The 15,154-nt window shown below is 32.7% G+C and overlaps 1 long non-coding RNA gene across 1 annotated transcript; it reads right to left on the bottom strand.

The window, feature by feature from the left end:
• Positions 1-2,208: 2,208 nt before the first annotated feature.
• Positions 2,209-3,249, bottom strand: LOC145550436 (uncharacterized). The gene is made up of 2 exons (XR_014086338.1): positions 2,546-3,249; positions 2,209-2,492 (listed from the first exon to the last, which is right to left on the bottom strand). It is a non-coding gene; the product is annotated as an uncharacterized LOC145550436 (long non-coding RNA).
• Between the last annotated feature and the right edge of the window lie 11,905 nt (positions 3,250-15,154).

Genomic DNA, 15,154 nt, shown 5'->3' with positions numbered 1-15,154 from the left:
ATTTTAAGCCATAAAATATTTCTCTACAGTGAAATATGTATGAACAGCATAATTTTGTTTATAAAAGAGCAGAAAAAGTTCAAAAACGGCAGTTACTAGAGTGTACACTCAAGTAACTGAAATCAGTTAGAGAGTTCCACCATAGGAAATAATGGGGCAATAAATTTGCACAAAAGGGCAATTATTTCAAAAAGTGCAATAGTGAAGTTTACCAAAAGTCATAGCTCCATTCTCCTGAAGAAGCTGAACGTTTTGATATATAAATTAGTACAATTAGTGAAAGATAGTGAAAGTAGTTAAATGACAAAAAACGTACGGAAGACAGAATAATAATAATAACTAGAAAAATAGCTGTTCCTAGCGAAACAGCCGTGAGAATGCATATTTGCAGAATGACTGCTGCAGAAATGCAAGAAAAAGTAGAGAAAAGTTTAAGGAGTAGAAGAAAGTAGAAGAAAGTAGAAGAAAGCAGAAGAAAGCCGAAGATAGTGGAAGAAATAGAAATTGTTGAAACTATTGAATAGTGAATATACTATATTAATATATTTAATAGTGAATTAATAGTGAATTATACTGCATAAATTATATAAATTATATAATATATAATTATAGCAGAATTCAGCAGAAGCAGGAGTTTGTGTGCAACCTGAATTATTTGAAAAGTCAAAAAGTGAAACAGAGTTAAGAAAGAGCATAATTGAAACAACAGGAAAAAATTTGCGCAATCCCAGGAATAGTTGAAACAATTGAATAGTGAAACAGTAATAAGTATAACAAGCAAAGCCAGTGATGCAGCACCTGGGATTGCACAACTTCTCGCTAACTGCACTGGTTGTTATTCTATGAGAGCATGCTCCGTCTGTCTGTACGTCGCAAATAACATGGTTAAAAACATTTAATGTCTTAACTGATTTCCCATAATTAATTCCAAGTATTTAATGTACTGTTTTTATAGTCACCAACTGTGTGTGTAACGTGTTTCGTGTGCTGAGGAGCGATCGAAAACGGCATGTTACTCGAGACGGCAACGCCATACAGATTCGAGGTGAGGTATTCAGTTCTCTGCCTCATCGCTGGGGGCGCTCATGAACCCAGATATTGTAACTCCACAAACGAAGAAGGGAGAACGTAACGGCAGAGAACGCCAAGCAGAACGTCAGAGACATTCAGGAGCACTTGGATATTTTCACTTCGAAAGATTTGGCACACACACACTATATATCAGTGACGTACGGTGAGGTACATTGCTGGTGAGGCACTGACTTATGACTTAGACACCATGCATGCTATTGGACCTACGGAAATTTCGCGCATGCATACAACGCTGTGGGGCAAAAAGACTAATATTTTACATGTCATCTATAGCCGCGTTAACTCAGTGAAACTTAAATGTAGGTATTAATTTCGTGCTATGATCCACAGCAAAGTGATCTGTTTTCCCCAAGCTACGCAGACTCGCTGCCATAGCAACTGACAATAATGCCACTTTATGTTTTAGGATTTAACACCAAAAAAAATCAAGAATTTTGCACACACAACAAATCATTCAGTCTGTTGTTGTAGTACGTTTTAAGCTTAATGTTTTATTAATAAATTATTGCTGTGGTAGATTAGCTACCGCTTCTACTTTACTGAATTATTTAAACATTAACTGTAGCCCACCAAATGCACATTTCATTAAAAAACTAAACAAAAACATCTTATTGCTGTCTTACCTTTACCTATCAATGAAATCCATGCACCCCTAATTCTGCACAAAAATATCTGTTCATCCAAAGCCAAGTTGATCCTCGGCATGTCTTTTCTACTCGGTTTGAGAATCATCAAACTGTCTTGAAGTAAAACCTTCAGCTCCGGTGTTGGTCTTCCTTTAGTTATCATCTCCTGCTTCAATTGAAAATCCACTTTAGAAAACTGTTTAAGGGTAGAAATGTAGTCTTTCATGTTGACGTCGGAGGAGAGAAGAAAACAAATATATCGCTGTATTTATTTACTGTGTGGCTAGCTCCATGGCTAGCTCACCGTGTCTTACTCTGCAGTTGTGCAGTCACAATATCTGGGATCATGAGCGCCCCCAGCGGTGAGGCAAGAGAACTGCCTCGAGTCTGTTCTCTGCCGATTGTTATCGCTCCTTCGCACACAAAACACGATACACACACAGTTAGAGACAAAAAACAATGTGCATTATATACATAAGCAAAATTATGGAAAATAAGACCATATATTAAATGTTTTTAGCCATTTTATTGCTGGCGTACAGACAGGACGAACAGGCTCCCATAGAATGGCAGCCAGTGCAGTTAGCGAGAGGTTGCGCAATAGCACGTGAGGCTAAGCTCGCTGCTTCCTCACCGGCTTCGCTCCTGAGGTTTTACAGTCATGTTTTTGGACTGTGGGAGGAAACCGGAGTACCCGGAGAGAACCCACCATGCACAGGGAGAACATGCAAACTCCATGCAGAGGGACCCCAGGCCGGGAATCGAACCCAGAACCTTCTTGCTGCAAGGCAACAGCTCTACCAACTGCGCCACTGTGCCGCCAGAACCTTCTTGCTGCAAGGCAACAGCTCTACCAACTGCGCCACTGTGCCGCCTACCAATTAAACCCAGAAATTAAATAATAATTTCTGGGTTTTTGCCAACGCTAAAGAGAACACTCACCTTTAATGCTTTTCTTTATTATCATTATTATTTATTTTTTTAGCTTTTAAAAAGAGGCTTGAAGTCATATATGAAGTATATATGACTTCAATATATATATATATATATATATATATAGTGAAACTTAGTGAAGGTATACCAGAATTCAGCAGAAGCAGGAGTTTGTGTGCAACCTGAATTATTTGAAAAAGTCAAAAAGTGAAACAGAGTTGAAGAAAGAGCATAATTGAAACAACAGGAAATTAGTGCAATCCCAGGAATAGTTGAAACAATTGAATAGTGAAAGTAATAAGTATAAAAAATTAGTGGAAACAGTGAACCAGAAATATTTGAAGGAGTAAAACAGAGGAAAACCAAAAGCAAAAAGGTTCAGAAGAAGTAGAAATGTTTGATATATGAATTTATAAAATTGATTAAAGATAGTAGAATATCTTAAAAGATAGTAAAACCCGTAGAACCAGAAGGCAAACAGAAAAGTAGACAAGCAGAATGCATAGACACAGATAAAAACAGCACAAGAAGAAAATACATTGAAAGAATAGGAGAAAGTGTGACAAGGTTGTACTCCAGAGGAGTTTAACAGAAAACAGTAAATCCTGTAGTAATTATAGTAATAATTCCATAAAGTAGACACTAGTGGCTATATTTTAATGCATAAAATATTTATCTACAGTGAAATATGTATGAACAGCATAATTTTGTTTGTCAAACAGCAGAAAAAGTTCAAAAACGGCAGTTCGCCGAATTCCACCATTCATTTCAATGGGCAAAATATTTGCACAAAAGTGCAATTATTTCAAAAAGTGCAATAGTGAAGGTTACCAAAAGTCATAGCACCATTCTCCTGAAGGAGCTGAACGTTTTGATATATAATTTAGTACAATTAGTGAAAGATAGTGAAAGTAGTTAAGCGACAAAAAACGTACGGAAGTCAGAATAATAATAATAAAGAAATACAGAAACACTATAAGTGAGAATGCAGAATGCATTCTCACTGACTAGAAAAATAGCTGTTCCTAGCGAAACAGCCGTGAGAATGCATATTTGCAGAATGACTGCTGCAGAAATGCAAGAAAATGTGGAGAAAAGCTTAAGAAGTAGAAGAAAGCATGAGAAATTGCAATAGTTGAAACAGTTGAATAGTGAAACATAGCAAACTGCAGAAATTAGCTGAAGCTGAAATTAGTACACAAACAGAAATATTTAAAGATGTGCAACATAACATAAAGTGCCAAATAAGCATATTTGCAGAATAATTGATGGAGAAATATGAGAAACTTGAGAACAAAGAGTAAGAAATTGGAAAAAGCATAAGAAAGCTAGTCATACATTGTAGAAATCCTTTGCCAAGTAGTGAAACTTAGCAAAAGTATTGCAGAATTCAGCTGAAGAAGCAGAAGTTTGTGTGCAACATGAATTATTTGATAAAGTCAAAAAGTGAAACAGAGCGTAAGAAAGAGCACAATTAGCACACGAGGAAATTAGTGCAAACCCAGAAATAGTTGAAACTATTGAACAGTGAAACAGCAATAAGCATAAACAATTAGTGGAAACAGTAAACCAGAAATATTTGAAGGAGTAAAACAGCAAAACCAAAAGCAAAAAGGGTAAGAAGAAGCAGAAATGTTTGATATATGAATTTATAAAATTGATTAAAGATTGTAGAAGATCTTAAAGATAGTAAAACCAGTAGAACCAGAAGGCAAACAGAAAAGTAGACAAGCAAAATGCATAGAAACATGGAAATAGTTGAAACAATTGAATAGTGAATATACTATATTAATAGTATAATAGTGAATTAATAGTGAATTATATTGTATAAATTATATAATATATAAATTATAGCAGAATTCAGCAGAAGAAGCAGAAGTTTGTGGGAAACCTGAATTATTTGAAAAAGTCAAAAGTGAAACAGAGTTTAAGAAAGAGCATAATTGAAACAAAAGGAAATTAGTGCAAATCCAGAAATAGTTGAAACAATTGAATAGTGAAACAGCAATAAGCATAGAAAATTAGTGGAAACAGTAAACCAGAAATATTTGAAGGGGTAAGAAGTAGAAGAAAGCAGAAGAAAGCGGAAGAAATAGAAATAGTTGAAACTATTGAATAGTGAATATACTATATTAATTTATTTAATAGTGAATTAATAGTGAATTATACTGTATAAATTATATAAATTATATAATATATTAATTATAGCAGAATTCAGCAGTAGCAGGAGGTTGTGTGCAACCTGAATTATTTGAAAAAGTCAAAAAGTGAAACAGAGTTTAAGAAAGAGCATAATTGAAACAACAGGAAATTAGTGCAATCCCAGGAATAGTTGAAACAATTAAATAGTGAAACCGTAATAAGTATAAAAATTAGTGAAACAGTAAACCAGAAATATTTGAAGGAGTAAAACAGAGGAAAACCAAAGCAAAAAGGGTCAGAAGAAGAAGAAATGTTTGATATATGAATTTATAAAATTGATTAAAGATAGTAGAAGATCTTAAAAGATAGTAAACCAGTAGAACCAGAAGGCAAACAGAAAAGTAGACAAGCAGAATGCATAGAAACAGATAAAAACAGAGCACAAGAAAAAATACATTGAAAGAATAGGAGAAAAGTGTGACAAGGTTGTACTCCAGAGGAGTTTAACAGAAAACAGTAAAACCTGTTGCAATGATAGTAATACTTCCATAAAGTAGACACTAGTGGCTACATTTTAAAGCATAAAATATTTCTCTACAGTGAAATATGTATGAACAGCATAATTTTGTTTCTAAAAGAGCTGAAAAAGTACAAAAACGGCAGTTACTAGAGTGGCCACTCTAGTAACTGAAATCAGTTACAGAGTTCCACCATAGGAAATAATGGGGCAATAAATTTGCACAAAAGGGCAATTATTTCAAAAAGTATAATAGTGAAGTTTACCAAAGATATAGCTCCATTCTCCTGAAGAAGCTGAACGTTTTGATATATAAATTAGTAAAATTAGTGAAAGATAGTGAAAGTAGTAAAACGACAAAAAACGTACGGAAGACAGAATAATAATAATAACTAGAAAAATAGCTGTTCCTAGCGAAACAGCCGTGAGAATGCATATTTGCAGAATGCCTGCTGCAAAAATGCCACAAAAAGTACAGAAAAGCTTAAGAAGAAGAAGGAAGCAGAAGAATTGAAATAGTTGAAACAGTTGAACAGTGAAATGTAGCAAACTGCAGAAATTAGCTGAAGCTGAAATTAGTACACCACCAGAAATATTTGAAGAAGTGAAACTTAACATAAAGGGCCAAATAAGCATATTTGCAGAGTGATTGATGGAGAAATATAAGAAACCTGAGAACAAAGAGTATGAAAAGCATAAGAAAGCTAGTCATACATTGTAGAAATCCTTTGCCAAGTAGTGAAACTTAGGAAAAGTGTTGTAGAATTCAGCTGAAGAAGCAGAAGTTTGTGTGCCACAGGAATTATTTGAAAAAGTCAAAAAGTGACACACAGCGTAAGAAAGAGCACAATTAGCACACGAGGAAATTAGTGCAAACCCAGAAATAGTTGAAACAATTGAACAGTGAAACATCAAAAAGATTAAATTGGAGGAATCAGTAAAACCAGAAATATTTGAAGGAGTAAAACAGAGCAAAACCAAAAGCAATAAGGGTCAGAAGAAGCAGAAAAGTTTGATATATGAATTGATAAAATGGATAAAAGTTTGAGAAGACCTTTGCAGACAGTAAAACCAGTAGAACCAAAGGAATATCCAGAAAAGTAGACAAGCAAAATGCATAGAAACATAGAAATAGATAAACAATTGAATAGTGAATGTACTATATTAATAATATAATAGTGAATTAATAGTGAATTATACTGTATAAATTATATAATTTATACAGTGAAGGAAAGAAGTGAAGGAAAGCAGAAGAAAGCAGAAGAAATAAAATAGTTGAATCAGTTGAATAGTAAATATACGATATTAATATATTTAATAGTGAATTAATAGTGAATTATACTGTATAAATTATATAATGTATGAATTATAGCAGAATTCAGCAGAAGCAGGAGTTTGTGTGCAACCTGAATTATTTGAAAAAGTCAAAATGTGAAACAGAGTTTAAGAAAGAGCATAATTGAAACAACAGGAAAGTAGTGCAATCCCTGAAATAGTTTAAATAATTGAATAGTGAAACAGTAATAAGTATAAAAAATTAGTGGAAACAGTAAACCAGAAATATTTGAAGGAGTAAAACAGAGCAAAGCCTAAAGCAAAAAGGATCATAAGAAGCAGAAATGTTTGATATATGAATTTATAAAATTGATTAAAGATTGTAGAAGATCTTAAAAGATAGTAATACCAGTAGAACCAGAAGGCAAACAGAAAAGTAGACAAGCAGAATGCATAGACACAGATAAAAACAGAGCACAAGAAAAAAATACATTGAAAGAATAGGAGAAAGTGTGACAAGGTTGTACTCCAGAGGAGTTTAACAGAAAACAGTAAAACCTGTAGCAATGATAGTAATAATTCCATAAAGTAGACACTAGTGGCTACATTTTAATGCATAAAATATTTCTCTACAGTGAAATATGTATGAACAGCATAATTTTGTTTATAAAAGTGCAGAAAACGTTCAAAAACGGCAGTTACTAGAGTGGCCACTCAAGTAACTGAAATCAGTTACAGAGTTCCACCATAGGAAATAATGGGGCAAAAGATTTGCACAAAAGGGCAATTCTTTCAAAAAGTATAATAGTGAAGTTTACCAAAAGTCATAGCTCCATTCTCCTGAGGACGCTGAACGTTTTGATATATAAATTAGTACATATAGTGAAAGATAGTGAAAGTAGTTGAACGACAAAAACGTACGGAAGACAGAATAATAATAATAAAGGGAAACAGAAACACTATAAGTGAGAATGCATTGAATGCATTCTCACTGATAATAAAGGGAAACAGAAACACTATAAGTGAGAATGCATTGAATGCATTCTCACTGATAAAGGGAAACAGAAACACTATAAGTGAGAATGCATTGAATGCATTCTCACTGATAAAGGGAAACAGAAACACTATAAGTGAGAATGCATTGAATGCATTCTCACTGATAATAAAGAAAAACAGAATCACTATAACTGATAAGTAGAAAAATAGCTGTTCCTAGCGAAACAGCCGTGAGAATGCATATTTGCAGAATGACTGCTGCAAAAATGCAAGAAGTGTGAAGAAAAGCTTAAGAAGTGGAAGAAAGTAGAAGAAATTGAAATAGTTGAAACAGTTGAAGAGTGAAATGTAGCAAACTGCAGAAATTAGCTGAAGTTGAAATTAGTGCACAACCAGAAATATTTGAAGAAGTGAAACTTAACATAAAGGGCCAAATAAGCATATTTGCAGAATGATTGATGGAGAAATATAAGAAACTTGAGAACAAAGAGTAAGAAATTGGAAAAAAGCATAAGAAAGCTAGTCATACATTGTAGAAATCCATTGCCAAGTAGTGAAACTTAGCTAAAGTATTGCAGAATTCAGCTCAAGAAGCAGAAGTTTGTGTGCAGCATGAATTATTTGAAAAAGTCAAAAAGTGAAACAGAGCGTAAGAAAGAGCACAATTAGCACATGAGGAAATTAGTGCAAACCCAGAAATACTTGAAACAATTGAACAGTGAAACAGCAAAAAGCTTAAATTAGCGGAAGCAGAAAAAACAAAAATATTTGAAAGAGTAAACTGAGGAAAACCAAAAGCAAAAGGGTCAGAAGAAGCAGAAAAGTTTGATATATGAATTGATAAAATTGATCAAAGTTTGCAGAAGACCTTATCCGACAGTAAAACCAGTAGAACCAAAGGAATATCCAGAAAAGTAGACAAGCAAATGCATAGAAACATAGAAATAGTTGAAACAATTGAATAGTGAATATACAATATTAATATATTTAATAGTGAATTAATAGTGATATATATATTGTATAAATTATATAAATTATATAATATATAAATTATAGCAGAATTCAGCAGAAGAAGCAGGAGTTTGTGTGCAACCTGAATTATTTGAAAAAGTCAAAAATTGTTTAAGAAAGAGCATAATTGAAACAACAGGAAATTAGTGCAATCCCAGGAATAGTTGAAACAATTGAATAGTGAAACAGTAATAAGTATAAAAAATTTGTGGAAACAGTAAACCAGAAATATTTGAAGAAGGTCAAAAGAGCAAGAGCAAAAAGGGTCAGAAGAAGTAGAAATGTTTGATATATGAATTTATAAAATTGATTAAAGATTGCAGAAGATTTTAAAAGATAGTAAAACCAGTGGAACCAGAAGAAAAACAGAAAAGTAGACAAGCAGAATGCATAGACACAGATAAAAACAGAGCACAAGAAGAAAATACATTGAAAGAATAGGAGAAAGTGTGACAAGGTTGTACTCCAGAGGAGTTTAACAGAAAACAGTAAATCCTGTATCAATGATAGTAATAATTCCATAAAGTAGACACTAGTGGCTACATTTTAATGCATAAAATATTTCTCCACAGTGAAATATGTATGAACAGCATAATTTTGTTTGTCAAACAGCAGAAAATGTTCAAAAACGGCAGTTACTAGAGTGGCCACTCAAGTAATGAAATCAGTTACAGAGTTCCACCATAGGAAATAATGGGGCAAAATATTTGCACAAAAGTGCAATTATTTCAAAAAGTGCAATAGTGAAGTTTACCAAAAGTCATAGCTCCATTCTCCTGAAGGAGCTGAACGTTTTGATATATAAATTAGTACAATTTGTGAAAGATAGTGAAAGTAGTTAAGCGACAAAAAACGTACGGAAGACAGAATAATAATAACTAGAAAAATAGCTGTTCCTAGCGAAACAGCCGTGAGAATGCATATTTGCAGAATGACTGCTGAAGAAATGCCAGAAAGAGTACAGAAAGCTTAAGTAGAAGAAAGCAGAAGAAATTGAAAATATTTGAAACAGTTGAACAGTGAAATGTAGCAAACTGCAGAAATTAGCTGAAGCTGAAATTAGTACACCACCAGAAATATTTGAAGAACTGAAACTTAACATAAGGGGCCAAATAAGCATATTTGCAGAATGATTGATGGAGAAATATAAGAAACTTGAGAACAAAGAGTTAGAAATTGGATAAAAGCATAAGAAAGCTACTTATATATTGTAGAAATCCTTTGCCAAGTAGTGAAACTTAGCAAAGTGTTGCAGAATTCAGCTGAAGAAGCAGAAGTTTGTGTGCAACATGAATTATTTGAAAAAGTCAAAAGTGAAACAGAGCGTAAGAAAGAGCACAATTAGCACACGAGGAAATTAGTGCAAACCCAGAAAAAGTTGAAACAATTGAACAGTGAAACATTAAAAGCTTAAATTAGCGGAATCAAAAAACCAGAAAAATTTTAAGGAGTAAAACAGAGCAAAACCAAAAGCAATAAGGGCCAGAAGAAGCAGAAAAGTTTGATATATGAATTGATAAAATTGATAAAAGTTTGAGAAGACCTTTGCAGACAGTAAAACCAGTAGAACCAAAGGAATATCCAGAAAAGTAGACAAGCAAAATGCATAGAAACATAGAAATGGTTGAAACAATTGAATAGTGAATATACTATATTAATAAGATAATAGTGAATAAATAGTAAATTATACTGTATAAATTATATAAAGTATATAATATATAAATTATAGAGGAATTCAGCAGAAGAAGCAGGAGTTTGTGTGCAACCTGAATTATTTGAAAAAGTCAAAAGTGAATAAAGTTTAAGAAAGAGCATAATTGAAACAAAGGAAATAAGTGCAATCCCAGAAATAGTTGAAACAATTAAATAGTGAAACAGTAATAAGTATAAAAAATTAGTGGAAACAGTAAACCAGAAATATTTGAAAGAGTAAAACAGAGGAAAACTAAAGCAAAAAGGGTCAGAAGAAGCAGAAATGTTTGATATATTAATTTATAAAATTGATTAAAATTTTAGAAAATCTTCAAATATAGTAAAACCAGTGGAACCAGAAGGAAAACAGAAAAGTAGACAAGCAGAATGCATAGACACAGATAAAAACAGAGCACAAGAAGAAAATACATTGAAAGAATAGGAGAAAGTGTGACAAGGTTGTACTCCAGAGGAGTTTAACAGAAAACAGTAAATCCTGTAACAATGATAGTAATAATTCCATAAAGTAGACACTAGTGGCTACATTTTAAAGCATAAAATATTTCTCTACAGTGAAATATGTATGAACAGCATAATTTTGTTTATAAAAGAGCAGAAAAAGTTCAAAAACGGCAGTTACTAGAGTGTACACTCAAGTAACTGAAATCAGTTAGAGAGTTCCACCATAGGAAATAATGGGGCAAAATATTTGCACAAAAGTGCAATTATTTCAAAAAGTGCAATAGTGAAGTTTACCAAAAGTCATAGCTCCATTCTCCTGAAGGAGCTGAACGTTTTGATATATAAATTAGTACAATTAGTGAAAGATAGTGAAAGTAGTTAAGCGACAAAAAACGTACGGAAGACAGAATAATAACTAGAAAAATAGCTGTTCCTAGCGAAACAGCCGTGAGAATGCATATTTGCAGAATGACTGCTGCAGAAATGCAAGAAAATGTGGAGAAAAGCTTAAGAAGTAGAAGAAAGCATGAGAAATTGCAATAGTTGAAACAGTTGAATAGTGAAACATAGCAAACTGCAGAAATTAGCTGAAGCTGAAATTAGTACACAAACAGAAATATTTAAAGATTGCAACATAACATAAAGTGCCAAATAAGCATATTTGCAGAATAATTGATGGAGAAATATGAGAAACTTGAGAACAAAGAGTAAGAAATTGGAAAAAGCATGAGAAAGCTAGTCATACATTGTAGAAATCCTTTGCCAAGTAGTGAAACTTAGCAAAAGTGTTGCAGAATTCAGCTGAAAAGCAGAAGTTGTGTGCAACATGAATTATTTGATAAAGTCAAAAAGTGAAACAGAGCGTAAGAAAGAGCACAATTAGCACACGAGGAAATTAGTGCAAACCCAGAAATAGTTGAAACAATTGAACAGTGAAACAGCAATAAGCATAAAAAATTAGTGGAAACAGTAAACCAGAAATATTTGAAGAGTAAAACAGCAAAACCAAAAGCAAAAAGGTAAGAAGAAGCAGAAATGTTTGATATATGAATTATAAAATTGATTAAAGATTGTAGAAGATCTTAAAAGATAGTAAAACCAGTAGAACCAGAAGGTAAACAGAAAAGTAGACAAGCAAAATGCATAGAAACATGGAAATAGTTGAAACAATTGAATAGTGAATATACTATATTAATATAAATAGTGAATTAATAGTGAATTATATTGTATAAATTATAATATAATAAATTATAGCAGAATTCAGCAGAAGAAGCAGAAGTTGTGGAAACCTGAATTATTTGAAAAGTCAAAAAGTGAAACAGAGTTTAAGAAAGAGCATAATGAAACAAAAGGAAATTAGTGCAAATCCAGAAATAGTTGAAACAATTGAATAGTGAAACAGCAATAAGCATAGAAAATTAGTGGAAACAGTAAACCAGAAATATTTGAAGGGTAGAAGTAGAAGAAAGCAGAAGAAAGCGAAGAAATAGAAATAGTTGAAACTATTGAATAGTGAATATACTATAATTTTTATTTAATAGTGAATTAATAGTGAATTATACTGTATAATTATATAAATTATATAATATATTAATTATAGCAGAATTCAGCAGTAGCAGGAGGTTGTGTGCAACCTGAATTATTTGAAAAGTCAAAAGTGAAACAGAGTTTAAGAAAGAGCATAATTGAAACAACAGGAAATTAGTGCAATCCCAGGAATAGTTGAAACAATTAAATAGTGAAACCGTAATAAGTATAAAAAATTAGTGAAAACAGTAAAAGAATATTTGAAGGAGTAAAACAGAGGAAAACCAAAAGCAAAAAAGGGTCAGAGAAGAAGAAATGTTTGATATATGAATTTATAAATTGATTAAAGATAGTAGAAGATCTTAAAAGATAGTAAAACCAGTAGAACCAGAAGGCAAACAGAAAAGTAGACAAGCAGAATGCATAGACACAGAAAAACAGAGCACAAGAAAAATACATTGAAGAATAGGAGAAAGTGTACAAGGTTGTACTCCAGAGGAGTTAACAGAAACAGTAAACCTGTAACAATGATAGTAATACTTCCATAAAGTAGACACTAGTGGCTACATTTTAAAGCATAAAATATTTCTCTACAGTGAAATATGTATGAACAGCATAATTTTGTTTATAAAAGAGCTGAAAAAGTACAAAAACGGCAGTTACTAGAGTGGCACTCAAGTAACTGAAATCAGTTACAGAGTTCCACCATAGGAAATAATGGGGCAATAAATTTGCACAAAAGGGCAATTATTCAAAAAGTATAATAGTGAAGTTTACCAAAATATAGCTCCATTCTCCTGAAGAAGCTGAACGTTTTGATATATAAATTAGTACAATTAGTGAAAGATAGTGAAAGTAGTTAAACGACAAAAAACGTACGGAAGACAGAATAATAATAATAATAATAAAGGGAAACAGAAACACTATAAGTGAGAATGCATTGATGCATTCTCACTGATAATAACTAGAAAAATAGCTGTTCCTAGCGAAACAGCCGTGAGAATGCATATTTGCAGAATGTCTGCTGCAAAAATGCAAGAAAAAGTAGAGAAAAGCACAAGAAGTGAAGGAAAGCAGAAGAAATGGAAATAATTGGAAAGTGGAACAAATCAAAAAGTATAAATATAGCAGTAGTGGAAAATACTTTAAAACCAGAAAAAGTTGAAACAGTTGGAACAGTGAAACATAGAAAGACAGGAAAAACAATAAAATAGGAGAACCAGTAATTATTACAAAGCCAGAAATATTTGAAGAAGTGAGACAGCAAAACAAACAAGCATAAACGAACAGCAGAAGCAGAACAGTTTGATACATGATTTACTGAACTTGATTAAATCTTGCAGAAGACTTTAAAAATAGTTACGAATTGAAGTAAAAGTATATATTATATATACATATAATATAATATAATATATATATGTGATATATATATATCCAGGAAGCAGGTAACAGACATTTTCATTGAAAGATAAGAATGAAACCATTTATAAAGATATGTTCACCCTGTGATTTGTATTATAAAGTATCTCTTTATCATTTAATTTGAACAAGCAAAGCCAGTGATGCAGCACCTGGATTGCACAACTTCTCGCTAACTGCACTGGTTGTTATTCTATGAGAGCGATGCTCCGTCTGTCTGTACGTCGCAAATAACATGGTTAAAAACATTTAATGTATGAACTGATTTTCCATAATTCATTCTATGTATTTAATGTACTGTGTTTTTATTGTCACCAACTGTGTGTGTAACGTGTTTGTTTGCTGAGGAGCGATCTTTAACGGCAAATTATTGAAGATAGCAAACAGCATGCAGATTCTTAATTGAGGCAGGCAGTTCTCGTGCCTTATCGCTGGGGCACTCATGAGCCCAGATATTGTAGCTCAACTGCAGAGTAAGAGACAGTACCAGGGAGCTAGCCACACATTAGCTGTGCTGATACAGAGACGAGAAAGACGTGGTTTTGAGTTGTACTTTAACGGTTTCTCCCTTTGCACGAATTTAATAATATCTACATGTCTAAGTTTGTTTGACGGAATTATAACAGAATTATTCTGCGGAGGCGGCGCTGCTGGATGATAGCAGCGTAAAGCTCTCCATGCTGGAGAGCTTAATGCCCTCCAGCATTGTACGCATGCACATAATTTTCTTATGTAAACAATAACATGCAGCGGTCTAGATTTGTAAATCCGATTATAATTAAGTTGGAGCCTCACCAGCTATAAATATCACAGCGCAAAATGTTTTTTGCAGATTTGCATGCAACAATTTTTTGTTGCATGCAACGATGCAACATGATGTAATTTATTAATGTACATCATTAATATATGATGTACATTTATTAATGTTTGTGATGGAAAACCTTACATGGATTTAATTTTTGTAAAATAGCCAAATGAGTTTTGTAAACCAAAAGATTTTTAATTTGTAAATGGATTGGAAAATTTGGGACTTGAGGTCAAAAAATGACCATAACCACACTCACTTTAAATGCAAAATAAATAAATTGAATATAAACCTGGAAAACTGCACTAAGTGTAATAATGCTGCGCGTATCAAAAGGCAAACTAAGAATGTACTCAGTTCTATTTATTTTCTTTACATACTGTCAATACACAATGTCACACATTTTGTAAAATGTCATAGAACTTTTTTATTTCAGTCAAGTCATACAAACATTTCATTTGATTCAGACTATCAAGCAGTACAATATTCTGAATTATTCAAAGTAAACAGTTTCTAAAGAAACCCAGAAGATTGCATTGCCTTAATGATATTTACCATTTATTCTCCTCAATGGGACATAAAAGTGAAACACATTTGTGTATCATTGACTTTTTTGCAATCCCTTGTACCGAGCAACAGTGGAGAGGAAAAACTCCC

The sequence above is a fragment of the Poecilia reticulata genome, unplaced genomic scaffold (genome assembly GCF_904066995.2).
Source record: "Poecilia reticulata unplaced genomic scaffold, P_reticulata-male-v2 Scaffold_46, whole genome shotgun sequence".
In the NCBI taxonomy this organism is placed as follows: Eukaryota; Metazoa; Chordata; class Actinopteri; order Cyprinodontiformes; family Poeciliidae; genus Poecilia; species Poecilia reticulata.
This window is presented reverse-complemented; position numbering and strand designations above follow the sequence as displayed.